Source organism: Vicugna pacos, chromosome 4, assembly GCF_048564905.1.
Source record: "Vicugna pacos chromosome 4, VicPac4, whole genome shotgun sequence".
In the NCBI taxonomy this organism is placed as follows: domain Eukaryota; kingdom Metazoa; phylum Chordata; class Mammalia; order Artiodactyla; family Camelidae; genus Vicugna; species Vicugna pacos.
In genome coordinates, this window is record NC_132990.1 from 20,513,909 (window position 1) to 20,532,239 (window position 18,331).

General features: G+C 37.6%; 1 protein-coding gene and 1 long non-coding RNA gene across 10 annotated transcripts in view; one reads left to right on the forward strand and one right to left on the reverse strand.

Moving 5' to 3' along the window:
• Positions 1-18,331, forward strand: part of MLLT3 (MLLT3 super elongation complex subunit) — a 236,697-nt gene that overhangs the window by 48,797 nt on the left and 169,569 nt on the right. The gene's annotated exons all lie outside the window — the stretch shown is intronic.
• LOC140695831 (uncharacterized) lies at positions 9,761-13,644 on the reverse strand. Its single transcript, XR_012071660.1, has 3 exons — positions 13,284-13,644; positions 11,613-11,759; positions 9,761-10,546 (listed from the first exon to the last, which is right to left on the reverse strand). It is a non-coding gene; the product is annotated as an uncharacterized lncRNA (long non-coding RNA).

Sequence of the window (18,331 nt, forward strand, 5' to 3'; positions counted from 1 at the left end):
TGAAAACCCCAACATGCAACTGTAAAAAATGTGGTGCTGTGGATAAGGTTTTCCTTGCTAAGTGAACCTCTCTCCTGGCTAGATTCTTTTACTTACTTGTTTATTTTGAAAAGTCATCTTTTTTGGTTATATCCTAACTTGGGTGACAAGGACTTCTGGCTGGTTCCTTTTCTTTCTTTCTTTCTTTTTTTGTAGGTTCTGTTTGTCATTTCTGCAACTCATATTCCTATTTCTGACTGCAGTATCTGACACCAACATCTTTACCACGTAAAGAAGGTCAAGTGCAGAAATCTATAGGTCTGACTACCCTTTGTTCTCTCTGTCTGTAGCCAAGAGGTGTAGACAAGGCCTTCACTAGAGGGGAAGGGGAAAAAGAACAATGGGCTTTCTAATCCAGCTGAGAAGCTTTAGGCTGTGGGAGGAGCTCGACTTGCCATTGGGAAGGCCGAAAAGCAGTGGTTACTCTTTTTATTTTAAATTTATTTTATCATTTCATTTAAGCAACTATTTTATTTTATTTTGGGGTTATTTGGGGGGAGGTGAGTAATTAGGTTTACTTATTTATTTTTAAATGGAGGTACTGGGAGTTGAACCCAAGATCTTGTGTGTGCTAAGTACACGCTCTTCCACTGAGCTGTACCCTCCCCCCAAGTTACTCTTGAGTAGGTAGAAATGCCGCATATTCGAGACACCCTTGTGGACTTTCATTGCGCTTTTTCTCTCCCTCACACAGAAATGTATTTAGGATGGCTTATCTGAGCAAACTGTCAACCAAAAGAAAAGAAAAGGAAAAGGCTGTCTTCAACTATTAGCTGCCAAATATGTGATGCCGCCCCCCCCACCTCAATAGGGACCTGGCTTGGGGACAGCAAGATTAGATAGTGAATGAATAAAAGGTATTCTGTATGTACTTCACCTCTATGTAGAAAGTGATCTCTCTCTCTCTCTCTCTTTTTTAAAGTGTACAGATGTTTAGAAATAAGCAGATTGAATTCCAGGTAAATCCATTAATGCTGTTACCCGGTGACATGTTACTGATTTTCCCAGGACTATACTTGTAATCTGTATGTTTTAAACGTATTTAAATTTGGAGGTGATCATAGCTGAAGAGATAAAGTTTCTCCCTTGAACCCTGCCTAGTTTGCTTCTTGGAAACGTTTACCAGGCTTCCCGATGGCTCTGACAGGTTGCCAGGTTGCCGTGCCCCTCCGCCCCAGGTGCTTGGGATCCTGGCTCTCACACCCGCAGGGCTCTGCTGTGACTTGGTGGCAGTGGGATGGAGTGTTGCTGGAAGGTGCTGGGTTGTGTACAGTATAAGTAAAAGGAAGACAAAATAGCAGGAATGCTTCTGTGACCCAGTGTTTTTGAAATCCCACAACTCTCATTAGTTATGACTCAAAGCCAGCCCTTCCGAGGAGAACCTACAGCATCACATCAACTGGTCTATCACATCAACTGGTAGGGAAACGCTTTCAAGACTCCAGTCCCACCAAGTGGAAAGATAGGCGGGGCTTTGGAGGCTGTTATTCTTAAGAATACTGTCTTCTCTTAGGAAATCAAAATTATACCCAATCACTCCCTAAATACACTTTCTATATAAAATCACTTGTATATCCAGGAGAGGTGATTCTTCTTCCTTTAAAAATATTCACTCCTTTTTTTTCTTGCAACTCTTCATTTGCATTTTCTTTTATTAGGTTTCTAGATCCGTTGAGCCACATTGTCTTTGAAATTGTCTTTGCTGGTGCTAAGAGTCTTTTGGTTGGCTGTTTATATTTGTGAAGCAGTTTCTTAAATCCTGTTAGTGTCAGATCACATTTTAAATCCCCTTACTATTTTAAAGATGCCTCTTGCTTTTGAACGTGTAAATTATTTTTATACTTTTATTTTGTAAATGATGGGGGAGGAGGGGAAAGGGGGACTAGTGGCAGGATTGGAAGCAGGGATAGCAAATTTTAAACACATTTTAAAGTGCTTAATTTCATTTGCCATGCCATATTTTTGCTATTGGTTCTTTGTAGCCACCAGGTGGGGAATTATACTGATTATGAAACTGGTTTTATTCTGGAAATGACAGTCATTTAGCATAAAGGCAGAGGCCTTTTCACCAGCAGAACTCTTCTGCAATACGCTGTAATTATTGACATGCATGGCTTTATATATTTCCTCTATAGTAAATGTGATTAAATAAAGCACATATTACGTATAAAATTTTCGTAGAAAGAGAATATTGGAATTCTTGTGTCTGAGATTACTTAGTATTCTCCCCAACTCCCAGGGGTGATCCTCCTCACTTCTTGTCTCTAATCACCTCCCTCCCCCAACAGACAAACACAAAACAAAACTCTCAATTCTTCAAAAGGATCCACGAGAGTTAATTACAGTGATAACGCAGCAAGTAGGACAATTGTAGCTGTTGGTCTGTCCCAAAGACTGCAGAAGGTTCTTATTTCATAAGCAGAGATAATTTGTTTTTCTCTGTGTGCCATATGGTTTTGCAACTGCAGAGATCAAACAGATTTGTGGATGTAAACTTCAGTTCTGTACTTAAAAAATTTTTGAGTCGTGTGGAGATTTTCATAATGTGCTTGAATCATTGATGCCAAGCAGGTCTGTTGGAGTAAAGGATCCCTTGTCAGTTCTGTAAGCAACTCTGTATGGTGGTTTTTGTTTGCCTTGGACTTTAAAGACGACTTTGGAAAGGGAAACTTGGAACACAAATTGTCAACTGGAATGCAATGATTATTTGTTTTTCATAAAGACGATGATTAAAACCAGGAATCATTAACATAGAAGAATAATAGTTCCGAGGCTGCCCAGGTGGTCTCTGGAAAAGATTGGAGTTTTCTCTTAATTATTTAATCTGAAACTAATTTATTTTCAAATTAATTGTTTTGAGGGTAGTCTTCAGGATTAAGAGTTTGAGTTTCTTGATATTTTTCAAAGGGCAGAAAGAATTGTATGTGTGCCAATGATTTCCCCTTTGTTGTTAACAACTCTCTATATATGTGTCTATATGTATCTGTCCTTCTGGTTATGATGAGTATAATTTTTAATATAGTGTTTGGTTTATCTCAAGTAGATGCATAATCCCTGCTCCCTGTGGTTTCCAATAATTAAACTTTACAGTGAATCCAAATTGTCTAAACAGTCCCCATTTATAGACAATTTTTTTTTTAAAGTAAAGTAGCCCTCATAAATAGGGTTAAATCTGGAGGGCAGGGCAGGGATTGGAACTTGGCCCTGTAGTCATAAAATTTGATCGATTCTAAGTTATCCTCTGGGTTTGGCGTGTTCTCTCCTGTTAGTATGCAGTATCGCCACAATCCCTCACATCTTAGATAAGTTATTATTCCCTGAGGAAGTTCTTCAGGACTCTCAGACTCAGCTTCTTCCACTATTAGATTTTCTGGGCACACCCTTGACATTCTTCTCTGATGCAACCGCCACCACGTTTGCAGTAATTAATTCTTTACTTTTTGTTAACCTGGCTCGCCTGCTATTTTTCTGGCTCCAAAAACCAGGAACTGTTTCTGTCTTATTTTCTGCTTTTTTCCCCCAGCTTTTGGCTCATAATGTGTGCTCAGTAAACATTTGTTGAGTTAGTGATGGTATAGTTAGTGTAAATCATCCTTACTTAGTTTGTGTAAATATAACTTTCCCTTTTGCTGATTTGCAGATAGAGCATCTTTCAAAATAGCAGTTGTGACTTTTGTTGTTGTTGTTATTTTAAATGGCTGCACACCTTCTGCTTGCACATACTCAAAAAGATCTGGTGCCTGGGTATCCAGATGTTACTGTTGGTTTTTTTTTTTTTTTTACACTTCAACTTGTGCATGGCAGCTATTATTTTGCTCTTTCCCAGGCTTATAATTCCAGAACCCACAGCAGGAATAAGCAGACTTGTAAAGAACTTGTCCATAAATCTTACAATATGTTTCATCTTTGCTGGTACAGAGAGCAAGACCTGAAACTTCTTGAGAAGTACAGCCTTGTGGAGTGAGAGCTCTCAGAAGTCAGGTCTTCCAACTCTCCCCCATTTTATATCTGATGAAGCCAAGGGCACAGGGAGTTTAACTGGCTTTGCCCAAAGTAGAATGACCAGTGAGCTTGGGTAGTATATGAGTAGAGTTAGGAACCCAGTCACCTGAGTCCACGTTGGTATTCTTTCTGCTATGAAACTTTGTATTTGGCAGAAAGTCAATTTTTCTCTTTGCCACAACTTCTTGAGGAAGTTAGTGCGTATCAGACATTCATGAATGACTGCCCCATAAATATGTGTTTATACTCCTTCAGGCACTGGTAATAACAGATACCCATAATTTGATAGCGTGAGGTACTTTATCCTACATAAATCAGGTGGAGAAGACACTCAGATTGAAGGACACAATGTGACTCATTTCAAAGGTACAGAGTGATTTGGCAAAAGGTTTTGTAATTGTCAGGTTTCTTCTGTCGGGACCTGTCACCATGCCTCTTTGCCACCCCTCTAAGAGACTTGGAAACAAATATCCCCCATCATGTAAAGCCAGCAATTTATTTGAAGGGGAAAAGGTGGGATGCCAAAATAAAGAGGATTTTTGCCCTACAAAGGACAGATTGTGCTTCTTCCTGTCCCCTGCTCTGATGTAGAAACGGCCTCCAAGACATTTTTTCATAAAAGCAGCTTGGAAATGGAAATACCAACTTGACTACCACACACTTCAACCAGTTAACCAGAACTTGATTTATTTTCTGTTGCTTTTTCAGAACAGAGGTTAAAAGAGTGCCACATCTTAAAAGTACTCAAGCATCCGTCTTCAAGGAGTAAGAGCCAGCATCCTTTACTGCTTGCTTTAGGAACACAAATATTTCAGAATTCTTGTATTTATATCAGTTTTAAACAATGGAATCAAATTATGAGTAAAGTGTAAGAACTTTATACTTTGATATTAAACTTACTTATAATAGACACCAATTAGGGAAACTGCCCAACCAACAGTGATTCTCCAGGGGCCACATCTGCGTGAAATCCCCTTTTTCTGCCACAGGGATCCTGGCCAAATGGTGGACTCAGAGCAGGAGAAACCAACTCAATGTCTCTACCCAATTTCACCCTTCAGACTTTTAGCAGGAAGACAAGCAGTGGCCCCATCATCCAAGCCAGGCTTGGATGGGACTCTTCACCAGGATGGTGCCGCCTGCAGCTCTGAGAATGATGCTCTCCGCTTCCCCTGTGTTTGCAGGGCTGGAAAGTTTTCAGCCCAAAGCAGTTGACAGTCCTGGCTCCAGCCTTGTGGAGCCAGAGCTCACTGATGGAAATGACACCTCCATGTCTGAGTTTCTCAGAGTGAGCCTGGGAATGTGCATTGCATTTACTGAGTGATATTCCAAGGATGTCCTTCAGGCCGTGGCTGTAAAGCCGTAGAGTATTTAGGACTTCTCTGGGAGTGTGTTTGAAAAAATGCAGATTCTTGAGCTCAGTATGCCACAGACTGGGCCAGACTGGCTGGGGATCCAGGAATCTGTACTTCGGACCAACAGCCCAGCTGTTTGTCATACTCATGTGCGTGGTTGAATTGATAAGAGCCTGTTTTTCCACCTGGCAGCTGAGGATGTCGGTTTGCATTAGGTGCAAGTTACGTTTACGTTTATTGCAATTAATAAGTTAGGTTTATGACGATTAGGTTTAGAAAGGTGCTTCCTCAGGGCCAAATACAGGGTCATGGCTATTATAGCTAAACCGTTCTTTCCTAAAGATGTGATTTTGGGGGAGTAGGGGTTGTGGTGCTCTAGTCAGTGAAATCCAGTGTTCTGTACCAGTGGACCTGCAGCCCGTGTTCTCCAGGGCTGCTGTCGTGGTCCTCTGTTTGGCTTCCTTTCTGCAGCTCCCTTTTCTTTTTACAGCCAACTCTGGGCCAGAATGATTGGCGAGGAGCAGGCAGCGATGCCTGTGTCAGTTTAAAGAGTGGAGTGCGTCCAGTTCTATTTTGGTTTTCCTTAGTCACAAAGATTATCCCCCTACCCCAGTTATTTTCCACTAATTGTCTCTTGACGCAAGATGAGGAATGGAAAGAAGTCCTGAGGATAGAAAGTGTGACTTCTCCCAGGTGTTTCTTCTCAGGACTCTTTCTCTTTCTATTTCTTGTTATAGATTTTTCTGTCCTTGAAACACAAAGGCTGAAACTGAAAGTCCGGGGTGTGGGGATTTTTTGTTCATTGTAATAGCCTTGCTAGTGTTTCTGTCTCTCAACATGAGTTGATTGATGTAGAGTTTTCATGGACTCTGTGGTTCTCACTAGCCATCTTTCTCCACAAGGGGACAGATGTGGTGGAACATGTTCTTGTCTGTTCCTTCCTACTAAATGGTAACCTGACATAGGGAATGGGAAGCCGCTATTTGTAAAGATGGGGGCTTAAGCCTATATAATAAAAATCTGGGCTACGGTGGGATTATAGTAGTTTAGTAATGATTGTGATAGTGCCAATATTGATGCCGATGTAGCAAAAAACTATCTGTCCAGCAGTATTTTAAGGGTTTTGTATGCAATAACTCATTCAGTTTTTACAAAACCCCAAATAGGTAATGTTGATTATAATCTGCATTTGCAAGATGCGGAAACTGGACCGTAGAGAGATTAAGTGACTGGCTGAAGTTAGTAAGTGACTGAGCCAGCCTTTGAGACCATCTCACCTGTCTCCAGATTCCATGCTGTCGATCCCACCATGTTACTCTGCCCTCTTACCAAATAAGCAGTTCACAGCACCTGGCCGGAAGCTGATCTTTCCAGGAGAATGGCAGGATTTGGAGGAGGGCTGAGTCTGTCTTCCTAGCAGTCTGCTCAAGAGCTTAGAGGTGGGGAAGTGCGGAAGGCCGCGGAGGAAATGTTTTTGGGACTCCAGCTGCAGGTAAGAGCTAACTTAGCTATTGTTAGTTGAAGACAGAAAGGTAGCTGGACCTATTCCTCTGAATGAGAGTCCTTGGATGCCAGCAGGTTGTACCGATGTAGCTCTGTGGTCTTCAAATTTGTGCTGATATATAAACTTTCATCATAAACTCAGCTTGGGTCAGAAGATATAATTTCAGGCATATTGTAAAAATTCACATTTAAAAATAAACCTGTTACATGATACCCTTAAATATAGTCCATGAAAATCTGATATTTTCATATCAGCCACTATTCATTAAAAAAAAAAGTGAGCAAGCTCTTTAATTGAAAACTTACCTTTCCCTGTTAATTTTTAATTCTTCTTTATCCTACTTCCCACCCAGTTTTTATTCTAATATAATACATGTTCATGTTTCATAGTCTTTTGTTGATTATCATGTCATACTTATAAAAATGTATAAAACTTTCTAGTGTCTTGTGCTTGTAGGAATTACTCAAACAAGAAGTAATTGTTTGAACATTTCAATTGTTTGTAGAACAGAGTTGACCAAAATAACATGATTATATTACAAACTCTGATAAATGGTCAGTAAAAGTAAAAAGTGAAAATGTATCTCTTTTAAAAATGATCTCTTAAAAGTATGTGGGTGCTTTTTTCTTGCCATATTCATTTTTTAGTAGATGATGAAAGATTGGATATCACTTTATTTTCTGTTTTTCTTTTTTATATATGCAGGCTGTTAAAAAAACTTGTTCCCAAAAATGAAAAAGGAAAGAGTATTGTAGCAAAGACAGCCAGTTCTTTGGACACAAAAATTATTTTTAATGATTGGCTGTTGGCTCAAAGACTGGATCCTCTAGTTTTGTTGGAAGCAGTCTGACTTGTGAAAGTATTTGCTTCCCTGCCTTTAGATGCCTTTATTTCTTACACATTTCTTTGCACCCAGACCAGCTTGTATCTAGTGGCTCTCCTCTCTCTGTGCTGGCCTGGAAGTTTTATGCACTGGGTGAGATGTCTGAGAAGTGTCTTCACTTGAGCAGGTGCAGAAAGGGCAGTCAGGAAAGAGATGGTGATGTTACGAGGCATAACATTTTTAGGACAAAGGACACAAGGAAATTGAAGATGGAAAATTGATGTCTTTCCTTCAGAACATGTCCTCTAAAAGGCATTCATAGCCCAGTTTGAAGACCATTGTTATAGGATAAAGTATACCAGTGAGGTTTAAAATTTTTTTATTTCCTCAGTGTTGTGTATTCAGGAATTCAGTTTTAGCTTCTAAAAGTGTCTCTTGGATTCTTATGTACAGGAAACTGATTTTTAAACCAAAATGCTATTTCTAGCATGAAAATCAACCCTAGAATCCAGTTTAAGTTTAGATTGAGAAGATGATTTGTGGGGTCAGTTAGATGACCTTCAGGAGAGGCCCCATGGGAGAGGGGAGATGATGGGAGTGGCCACCACCGTATTCTTTATCCTTGTCCAGTTCCGAGAAACCCTCTGTTCAATGTGAGCTGACTACTTGGCCTGGTTCTAGTTAGTTTTTTAATTAGTTAGAAAGGAATAATTAAAATATATACATTTATCTTAGGCATTTTAACTGAATACATGTACTCGGTTCTCCAGGATCCTGAGGAAAGATCATTTAGAAAAATATAAACGTGTGTGTGTGTGTGTGTGTGTATCCACTGATTGGAGTTTTGAGTGGTTTTTCTTGTATTAACCACACCCTGATAAATCATCCACTTAAAAAGTGGAGCAAGAATTTGAGACTCAATAATCCGAGGTTAGAATCTTTCCAGATTAAAATTATTTTTTTCTTCTGGTCTTAAATTCTCTTTCCAAAGTTGAGGGGGCATACTAGTTTATGTGCTCCCGTTCATTGAGTATGTGCAAAGCCTGTGCATTAGTTTTTCAAAAGTAGTGCTTTTCACCCTCATTTCATTGGTTTACAAGACAAGAAATTACATAATTATGATTGCAAATGGTCAAACTCCCTACTGCACCCCTCCCCCAAATAAAAACCAAACCAAACTAGATTTAGGAATAAACAAAATGCCTGTTGTAAGCACATTATTATGCAAGAGATATTTTTAGTAGCTGTAAGCATCTACTGTTTGGAGGACATCACCTGTGTATTTTAAGAGGGAAAGTAGGTACCCTTATCAGAGTGAGGGAACTAAAGTTAGTTAAGAGTTTAAAATACAAGGAGGGTAGGGTAAAGCTCAAGTGGTAGAGTGCATGCTTAGCATGCAGGAGGTCCTGGGTTCAGATCCCCAGTACCTCTTCCAAAAATAAATAAATAACCTCCACCCCCTGAAGACTTTAAAAAATTAAATAAAATAAAAAGAAAACAAAATAAGCAGCATTATTAAAAGATAAAATAAAATACATATAATTAGTTTTGTTTTGCTGGTCTGTTTGATTGAGTTTAATCCAATAAATAAGAATCTTTCTCTCATTGATTTTCTTTCCTATTGCAAGTAATACTGCCTTTTAGAATGTTCCATGAACATATTTTATTCATATCACCCATTTTTGGTATTCAGTAATTTATAAAATGAGTTTTAAGGAGGAACAGTTGCTTGAATGTGGAACTCTGTTTTTATGACTTTATTAGAAGCTTTCTTCTGTCAGAAAATAGTAACAGAACCTGTAACAACTTGTATTGGTTTATATTCATCCAGGCTATGAATTTTCTTAAATAATAGGGAACAGAGGTCTTTAAAAAATTGTGAACTGAGATTTTTTTTTTCCAAAGGTGAAATGAAAGCGGTACTGTACAGGAAATTAAATTTTTGGGTAAGGAAGTGAAATTGGTCTGATTGAAATCATTAATGTCTCCTAAATGAGGAGCAGTATGAAAAATGTTAGGCAAAAAGTGTGATGCCAGTTAAAAATCATAAATGTGAAATTTATTTAGTTTGAACAAACAGTATTTGGAATTGAACACGGAGGAAAAGGAACGTTTTTATATGGAAGGAATTAGTTGTCATTCTCAAGGGTATGGAAAGCTGTGGGACCATTATAATTGATTTGCTTTTTTCTGAAGAGAAATACTTGAGTCAGAGATTTGTGATACTAGTTTCTTAAAATTCACCCAAATCAGTATTTAATATTCTGGGGACATTTTCCTTTGCTAGCAGTGTTGTGAATGTCTATGTTTGCATATTGTAAATTAAAAAAAAAAGTTTGTGTCCTGTCTTCTACAAGTTAAGAAAGCATCTAACGTAGTTCTAAAAACTTAGTTACATACTCGAGTTCCTATTTGTTTCCTTTGTTCTAGATCTGTAAGATAGGAGTGTTTAAAGTTCAAGTAATTTGATCAGCTTCATTGAGAAAGCCCCAGTGAATGCTAGCATTAATATTTGGAGTTGACTATTCCATCGTAGATGAGGGGTAGACCCTACTCCAATAGGGGGGCAAGAAAATGAGCAGGATGCTAAACGTGTAGGCACAATGTTCATGCAAACCACAGTGGCTGGCTTAGCAGGTGCTCGGTATACGTTGGTGAGCGGGTGTCATGGATGAGTTGAGATCAGCTGGGGTTGGTGAGCTTCCGGTACAGGGATTCTCCGACTCGCATGACGTTCCGAGACCTAACACCATGTCCTTCGAAAGGTGTTCAGCTGTCCTTTGTTGTGAATGAGGCGTGTTCGGGCACCGGGACTGCCATCTCCTTGTGGATAGGAATATAAACTTTTTTAAGTATTTTGGAAGAAGAAATAACCAAACCAACAGCCTCCTCTCTTTTTCCTTTATGAAGCCATTTTCTACAGAGTTACACTTAGTGTTGAGAATTGAGGGCTTTTTTGTTTTCAGTGGCATTTAAAACTATTCTGAGGTTCATGGAGTTAAAGTATAAAAGTGTGACCATAGAACAAGGACTTACTTCTGGATTCTGACCTCTGGTGGTGAAGAATAAACACCCATTACTCATAATAAAAGGTCAGATTCTCAGATTTTCTCTGGTACTTTCTGGATGTCCAATACAAAGAAAGTCTTTGTTAGAAAAATGTTTTAGTGTGTGTTTTTTCCATTTTTGTTTAAAAAAAAACCTTTATTTTTCAGCATAGGCTTTTTAATAAACCTATAATAACATTTAGGATGTACTTTTATAAGGTTCATTACTAAAACTGGTTTTGTCGTTGGGACCTTGCCAGATGAGAAAACAAGAGCCTACGTGAATTTTTATTATCTGATGCAGTCTTGAATTTGACTTTTTAAACTTTCTATTAAAATGATTTTTCTAGTAAATCTGAGGTTTATTTGGATAACAATTGCATTATCACCCAATATATACATGAATATATTCCTTGTGAAGAGCACCAAGGTGGATTGTTTTGGGTCCTTAAAAACAGTAGCTTACAGAAACTCAAAGCTAAACCCCTAATTTTGTACCAGCTACTGGCCCTGTAGGTTCTGTTCTCATCCCTTTAACTCTCAAAACTCTCAAAAAAAAAAAAAAGTTCCCCTTTTAACCTCCATTAAAACTGGAGCAGGAGACATCTAGAGGTAATGAGGTGGTTGTAATATAAAGGTTTCTCTGCTTCATGTGAGTAATGTCGGCTGTAATAAAAAAAAATTTTTTTTTAAGTTTTGGTAGCTCAGGAAATTAAAAGGATAATTTTTAAAGGCACCACTTGCTACCGGGCACCTGAACTCTACTTTGGATCTACTGGGTGGGCTTCTGCAACTTGCTTAACCTGATTTTTTCTGGGTTAAATAGGATTAAGAACGCTTACTTTTTGAGAGTGTTGTGTGAAGACTCTGATATGATTGTAAAGTTCTTCACCAACAGGACTCCAAGTAATAAGGAAAAATCTTGAAACTCCTTTGCTTCTGTTGCTTACTATCCTCCCCCTATACACTTCTGAGAATTGCTCAGAGTTCTGTAAAAGGAAAGTGGTTACAGTGTGTCAGGAAAAATACATGAGAAATAAGTAATCCATAAACTTTACAGTCATAAGGGGATCCAGGTGGGTGGATCTGATGACTTGGCAACTAAGAAGGGGAAGCAAGTGTAATTGTTGATTTTATCAGAGCAGTTTTGTGTACTTCTATGTGCACATAGTGGGATGGGGATCGAACACAGACTTAACGATTAACATTAATTTCAGAAGGTTACAAAAGTCTACTGCTCCCTAAGTCCTTGGCAGTATTACTGTGTCTGTAGGGTGTGGTATTAATGCTCAATAAAAAACGGTATCAAGTTCTGTCAAAATAGAGCTTGTGATATATAAGCGGTTTGCTTCCTTTCATAGAATTTGTGTTTTCGGGCTTCCAAGTAAATTGTGTTATCACTGGGAGTTTATGAAAGTTGATTTTAGTATAATTAACTGTGATAAGTACTGAAATCAGAAACGGTATCATTTGGTCACTCAGCACAAGTTATTTTCTGTCTGATTCTGGAATTTCAGCACTTTTAGCTTTGAAGGTTGCTTTGGGTTTGTTTTTGAATTGAATATATCACAGGAAAGGATGGTTGTTAAATTCATGACCAATCAGGAGAATTTATAGAGCTTGGAATGTTTGGTAAATTCCTTTAATTAGAAGATATTTCCTCTGGACTTTTCCCAGGGAATGCAATTCCATGTAATAATTTACCAAAAGGGAATTGAAAAAAGGAAATATCACCTTTGGGGCAGGAGGCTGAGGGGGGTGGTTGGGGAGAGTGCTTTAAAAGCAGCCTTGGCTTTTTGTAGAGTTCTTTGGTTTAAAGAGTTGCTTGGGCCACAAAAAGCAGCTGTCATTACCAAGTGTGGGTGTACCCTAGAAGTTAGTCCAGGTATGTTGTTACTCTTGGGGGCCTAAAAATAAGTTCAAGAATTGGGGGTGTTTCTCTTTACCCTCATGTCTGCTGGCTGCTAAGGCCATTTGGAAGTTTTAGCTAAGATGTTGGTTTATATTTCTTTATGTATTAAATTTTCCTGATGGGTATTTTTATTCTCAACAGAATTAGTCTTTCATAGACTCTTAAATATATTAAACAAGCTTTACCATGTTAAATCAATTTTATATGTGTGTGTGTGTGTATGTGTGTGTGTGTGTTGTCAAACCAGTGGCACCAAGGAAGAAATGTAAGTGGAGGAAGAGAGTTATGTAGTAAGAAGAACAAGCAGGGTAGAAAGCCATGGTTGAATGAAATGTTATCTCTTATTTAGGAAAGGCCGCATATGTAGGTCCTTCTTTCTCTTTCTTCCATTTGGGTGTCTCCCTCCTAATGTGCTTTGGGCTTTTGGGGCAGATATGAGGAGTGAAACTTGAAATAGTCAGTTGGCAATTCATTATCAGTCCTCTATATAGAAAAGTATGGGATTGGAACTATTTATAAAGTGGCATTGTGAGTTTTTGAACTCAGTGTGCAATTCATGTCCCCATTACTAAAAGTGATTTGTGATATTGGGAGCAAGTACCTGGTTCGCGGGTCTTGTAGATCACTGATAAGCCACAGGATTTCTCTTGGAATCAACTTCCAGTTGTATGCAATCCCTGAGGGTCGAGAGGGCAGTGGGAAAGGAACTCCCTAATTTGATTATATTGACAACATTCTGGAGCCAGATTTCCTACGTATGTATCCTAGGAAAAGAGGCAAAGGTTACCATGGAAAGATCATTGGGCATCTTTGGTGGGCAAGGTTGGGAAGAAGTATCACGTATTTATATTTCTGTCAGGTCTAAGTAGTCAGTGGTCTTACAGTTCTTCTCAAACCAGCCGTGGCAAATTTGATAGTCTAGGCTGGGCATTATTATAGTGGTTAAAATCATGTCCTATGGAGTCAGACTGTTCGGGCTGAAATCTCAGGTGGTGTTCTGCCAGTTACCTAGGTGACCTTTGTTCCTTCAACTGCTCCTTCCTGACTTTCTTCATCTTCAAAATGGGGATCATAAAGTATTTATAGAGTTAGAGTGCAGATTAAACATTATATATAAAATATGTACTACAGGCGTAGAACAGTTCCTGGCACAGAGTGACACACATGTGTTTGCTATTATTATTAGTAGTAGTATTATTACTAGAGACTATTTAAGAGTTAGTCATTGATATTATAAACCATGTTGGGTTGGTAACAGAGACGATGTTTCTTTGTAGAGAAAACAAAGCCTGTTGTCAACTTTATTTTTCAGTCCCTTGTTTGGGTTCACACACATTATAGCTACTCGCCTTTTTTCTTTTGGGAAGTTTCCAAGGAACCTCCTGTAATTTATGGCGATTTGAGTGGTTTATGCCTTGTCAAATGAAGGCATAATATTCATAACACCTTATTTAATTTTATTATTTTTTGTTAATGTCTTTGAGTAAAATGAGTGTGTTGGTCAGTTTGAGCAGACTGAAGTTCCCAACAATGAATACCATCCATGAGTAACTTTCAGAGGCATTCGGGTGTATTGCTTGTCCCTTTGCAGCTCTTTGTTGCCCTGGGATCAGCCTGCTGCCCAGAGCTCTCAGGAGATTACACCTGAGACAGGAGATGACTTCTTTTGAATCTCACTCTTGATAGGACCGTTCCAAATGGATGTTTAGGGCAATTTCACATAATTAGGGCAAACATATTTTACCTGAGGTGTTTCCAACAATTAATTATTACAATTAAAATCCATTTACTATAAGTACACCAATGGGATATCAGTGCTAATCTGCACTTAGCACCCCCTCTGGATGACTTACACTTTCTTCATTTACTGTTTTTCAAACTTCAAATGCTGACTGCTTTCCAGAAAACAAAAATAGCTTCCTTGGGGAGGAGGACCTGCTTGGCTAATCTGGGACTGTACCAATTAGATGCCGTGAGAGCAATCATAAACACATGTTGTAAAACTAGAGGAGAGTTGAAGACTGGTGAAATTGATGCCTTTTCATGGTCCTGTTAGAAATGCTTGCTGTCCAATATGGTAGTCAGTAGCCACTGGTGACTGTTGAGTACTTGAAGTGGGGCTTAGACTGAAGAACTGAATTTTAAATTTTATTTAATTTTAATTAAATTAAAATTTAAACCAGAAACTTGATTCACTTATTGGAAAATTATAAGTATGTTTGGAACAACTTGGGCATGTGAATCTACTTTTTCAATGATAAATTTTTTGAAATCTGGATTCTTATCAAGTAGTTCTGTGAAAGTTAGCATCTAAATTGAGATGTGTTGTAAGTATAAAATTTACACTAGATGTTGAAGACTTAGTATGAATGAAAGAATATAAAATAGTGCAATAATTTTGTTATGTTGATTACATTGAAAATAATTTAGATATATTAGGCTAACTAAAATAAAATACTAATATTAATTTCTTTACTTTTGAAAAATTGTGGCATTTAGAAAACTTTAAATTGCATGTGTAGCTCGCGTTCTTTTTCTTTTTCTTTTTTTTTTTTTTTTTTGATGGTGTTCTTTTTCTATTGGGCAGCCCTGTATTAGGCTGTTTTTCCCTGATATGAGTCTTTGGAATCCTTTTAATATACTCATATGTTCTTGTGTTTCGGGAGATCATGTTCTGGAAGACTTCATGAGAAATAAAAATCATCTGGAAATAAAACAATGTGCTCACTATTTATTGAATATGAAAAACAATTGCAACCCTATCCCTTTTATGATTTCAAATGAGTGTTTTACAGGTAGATTTGCTGCTGTGGTTGATTTAAATCTAATAGGGTTAAAGAGGCATGACTAAAATATGAGGTCATTAAATAAGACTTATTAGGTATAGGTAATATATGCCTGTTGTATATTCCTGTTTTTGGCCACAAAAAATACATGACAAAATTCATCCTCCCAACAATTTCCAAATGTACAGTACAATGTTGTCAACCACATGTACACTGTGTAACGTATCTCCAGAACCACCCCCACCAATCCTGCGTAACTGAAACCCTGCACTCACCTAGCAACTTCTCCCATCCCCGTCCCCCAGCCCTTGGCAACCACCATTCTACTTTCTGGTTCCATGAGTTTGACTGCTTTAAATACCTCATATGAGTGTAATCATGGAGTATTTGTCTTCCTGTGACTAGCTTATTTCACTTTGAATAGTGTGCTGGAGGTTTATTCCTGTTGTACAGTATGACAGTATTTCTCTTTTAAGGATGAATAGTATTCTTTTGTATGAATATACCATATTTTCTTTATCCATTCATCCGCCCATATACATTCAGGTTGCTCCACCTGTTGGCTCTTGTAAATAATGCTGGAATGAACACAGGTGTGCAAATATCTCTTCAAGATCGTGTTTTCAGTTCTTTTAGGTATATATACCCCAAGTAGAATTGCTACCATATGGTAGTTCTATATTAATTTTTTGAGGAACCTCTAGGCTGTTTTCCATATTTACGTTCCTATCAGTAGTGTATACAAGGGTTCCAATTTCTCCTTATCCTCATCAACATTTATCATTTTCTATTTTTCTGATAGTGGCCATTTTAACAGGTATAAGATGACGTTTCATTGTGGTTTTGATTTGTGTTTTTCTGATGATTAGTGATGTTGAGCATCTTCTCATATGCTTCTTGGCCATTTATATATCTTCTTTGAGAAATGTCTATTTAAATCCTTTGCCCATATATAAATTTGTTATTGAGTTGTTGGAGTTCTTTAAATATTCTCGATATTAACTCCTTATCAGATGCATGGTTTGTAAATATTTGTTTCCCATTCTGTAGATTGCATCTTCACGCTATTGTTTCCTTTGTTGTACAGAAGTTTTCAAATTTGATGTAGTTCAGTTTGTCCGTTTTTCTTTTTTTACTGCCTGTGCTTTTGGTGACACATCTAAGAAATTCTTATCAAGTTCAGTATCATGAAGCTTTCCCCCTTGTTTTCTTCTAGGAGTTTTACAGTTTCAGGTCTTAAGGTTTAGACCTTTAATTCATTTTGAGTTAATTTTTTGTGTAGGATATAAGATAAAGTCCAAAGTCCTTCTTTCGCATGTGGATATCTAGTTTTCCCAACACCATTTGTTGAAGAGACTGTCCTTTCTCCACTGAGTAGTCTTTACATCTTTGTCAGAGATCATTTGACCATACACTCGAGAGTTTATTCTTGGGCTTTTTATTGTTCTATATGTCTTTATGTCTATATGTCTTTATGCCAGTACCATACTGTTTTGATTACACTGTTACAGTAATTTTTAAAAGCATTTTTTCATGTTTTTAAGGGTCTGGTTAGGATTGTTTAGAAAATTATTGGTAATGCCTTCTCTAATTCTTTATAATTTATAACTTTTTGCATTTTAGTATCCAGTATCACTTTCCCAGGAATATAAGGAATTTTGTTTCTTCTCTTTTTCCCCTTTCACCTCAAGCGTGTTTGGAACAACTTGGGTACATAAATCTGCTTATTCAAAACGAATGGCAGATGGTGTGAATTCGGTTAGGAATATTTGCCTCCTCGGGTATTCTTGATCTTCAGATGGAGGTGAGAAGGCAGGGAGGAAGGTTGGGATTGTTTAATATGGTGTACGCTGGAAATGTAGTAAAAAGATTAAGACTCTGGAACTAGACTGCCTGGCTTTGAATCTCAACTGTGTCACTTGGCTGAAAATTTTGGGCAGATAACTTGACATCTCTGATTTAGTTTCCTCATCTGTAAAATGAAGTTAATGTTAGAAGCTACCTCACAGAAATGTTTAGAGGGCTAAGTGAATTAAATATAGTGCCTGTCATATATTAAGTGCTGTATAACTATGTGTGTTTTATTACTTTGCCTATTAAAAATAAAAACGAGAATACTTGCTAAATTCTGGGATGAGGTGGCCAACCTTTCTAGTTCCACCAGAAATAATGAGCAAATGGGCCACACATTATTTTTGTTCTTGAGAACTCTTAACACCCAGATGGTGTAATAGGAGATTGTACATTCTTAGGTCAGTGGAGGTTTGCAAATCTTTTAATGATTATATGAACATTATATTTATATTAAGGGATATTATAAATGCTGCCATGTAGTTTGTCATTTGTCTTCTGGTTTGTAATTAGTTTTTTTTAATGTATGTGTAAAACCTAGGGTAAGATGAAGATTAATGTATTTGAACAGCATAAACCATGATGACGCTTTGGTATTGGAGTGCTTATGTATGCCATATCTGTCAAATAAATTTTGCAACTCAGACTTTATTTTCACATTGCAATAAATCATCTGAAGGATCTAAAGTTTTTAAATTTAATGATAGTGCTTTTAAATTTCATTTTCTTGGTGTTTTAATTACATTTAACTTTTATAGCTTGCGTTGCTTTATATTTGAATTATCCTAATATTGGAAAAATAAACAATGAAAGTTCATATTGGAACCAGGGATTTGTTTGAGATGTTTATATCAAGGGGCAGGACTCCTTTACTCTCCTTCATTCTCTTTTTTTTTTTAAATCTTTTTTAGGGTGTAGATGAATAAAAAGTCTCAATTGTTCTTTTATTGGGAAAATCCTGGACTAGAACTTATGATTCAGGATGTTTGTGAATGGTGAGATGATCATCTCT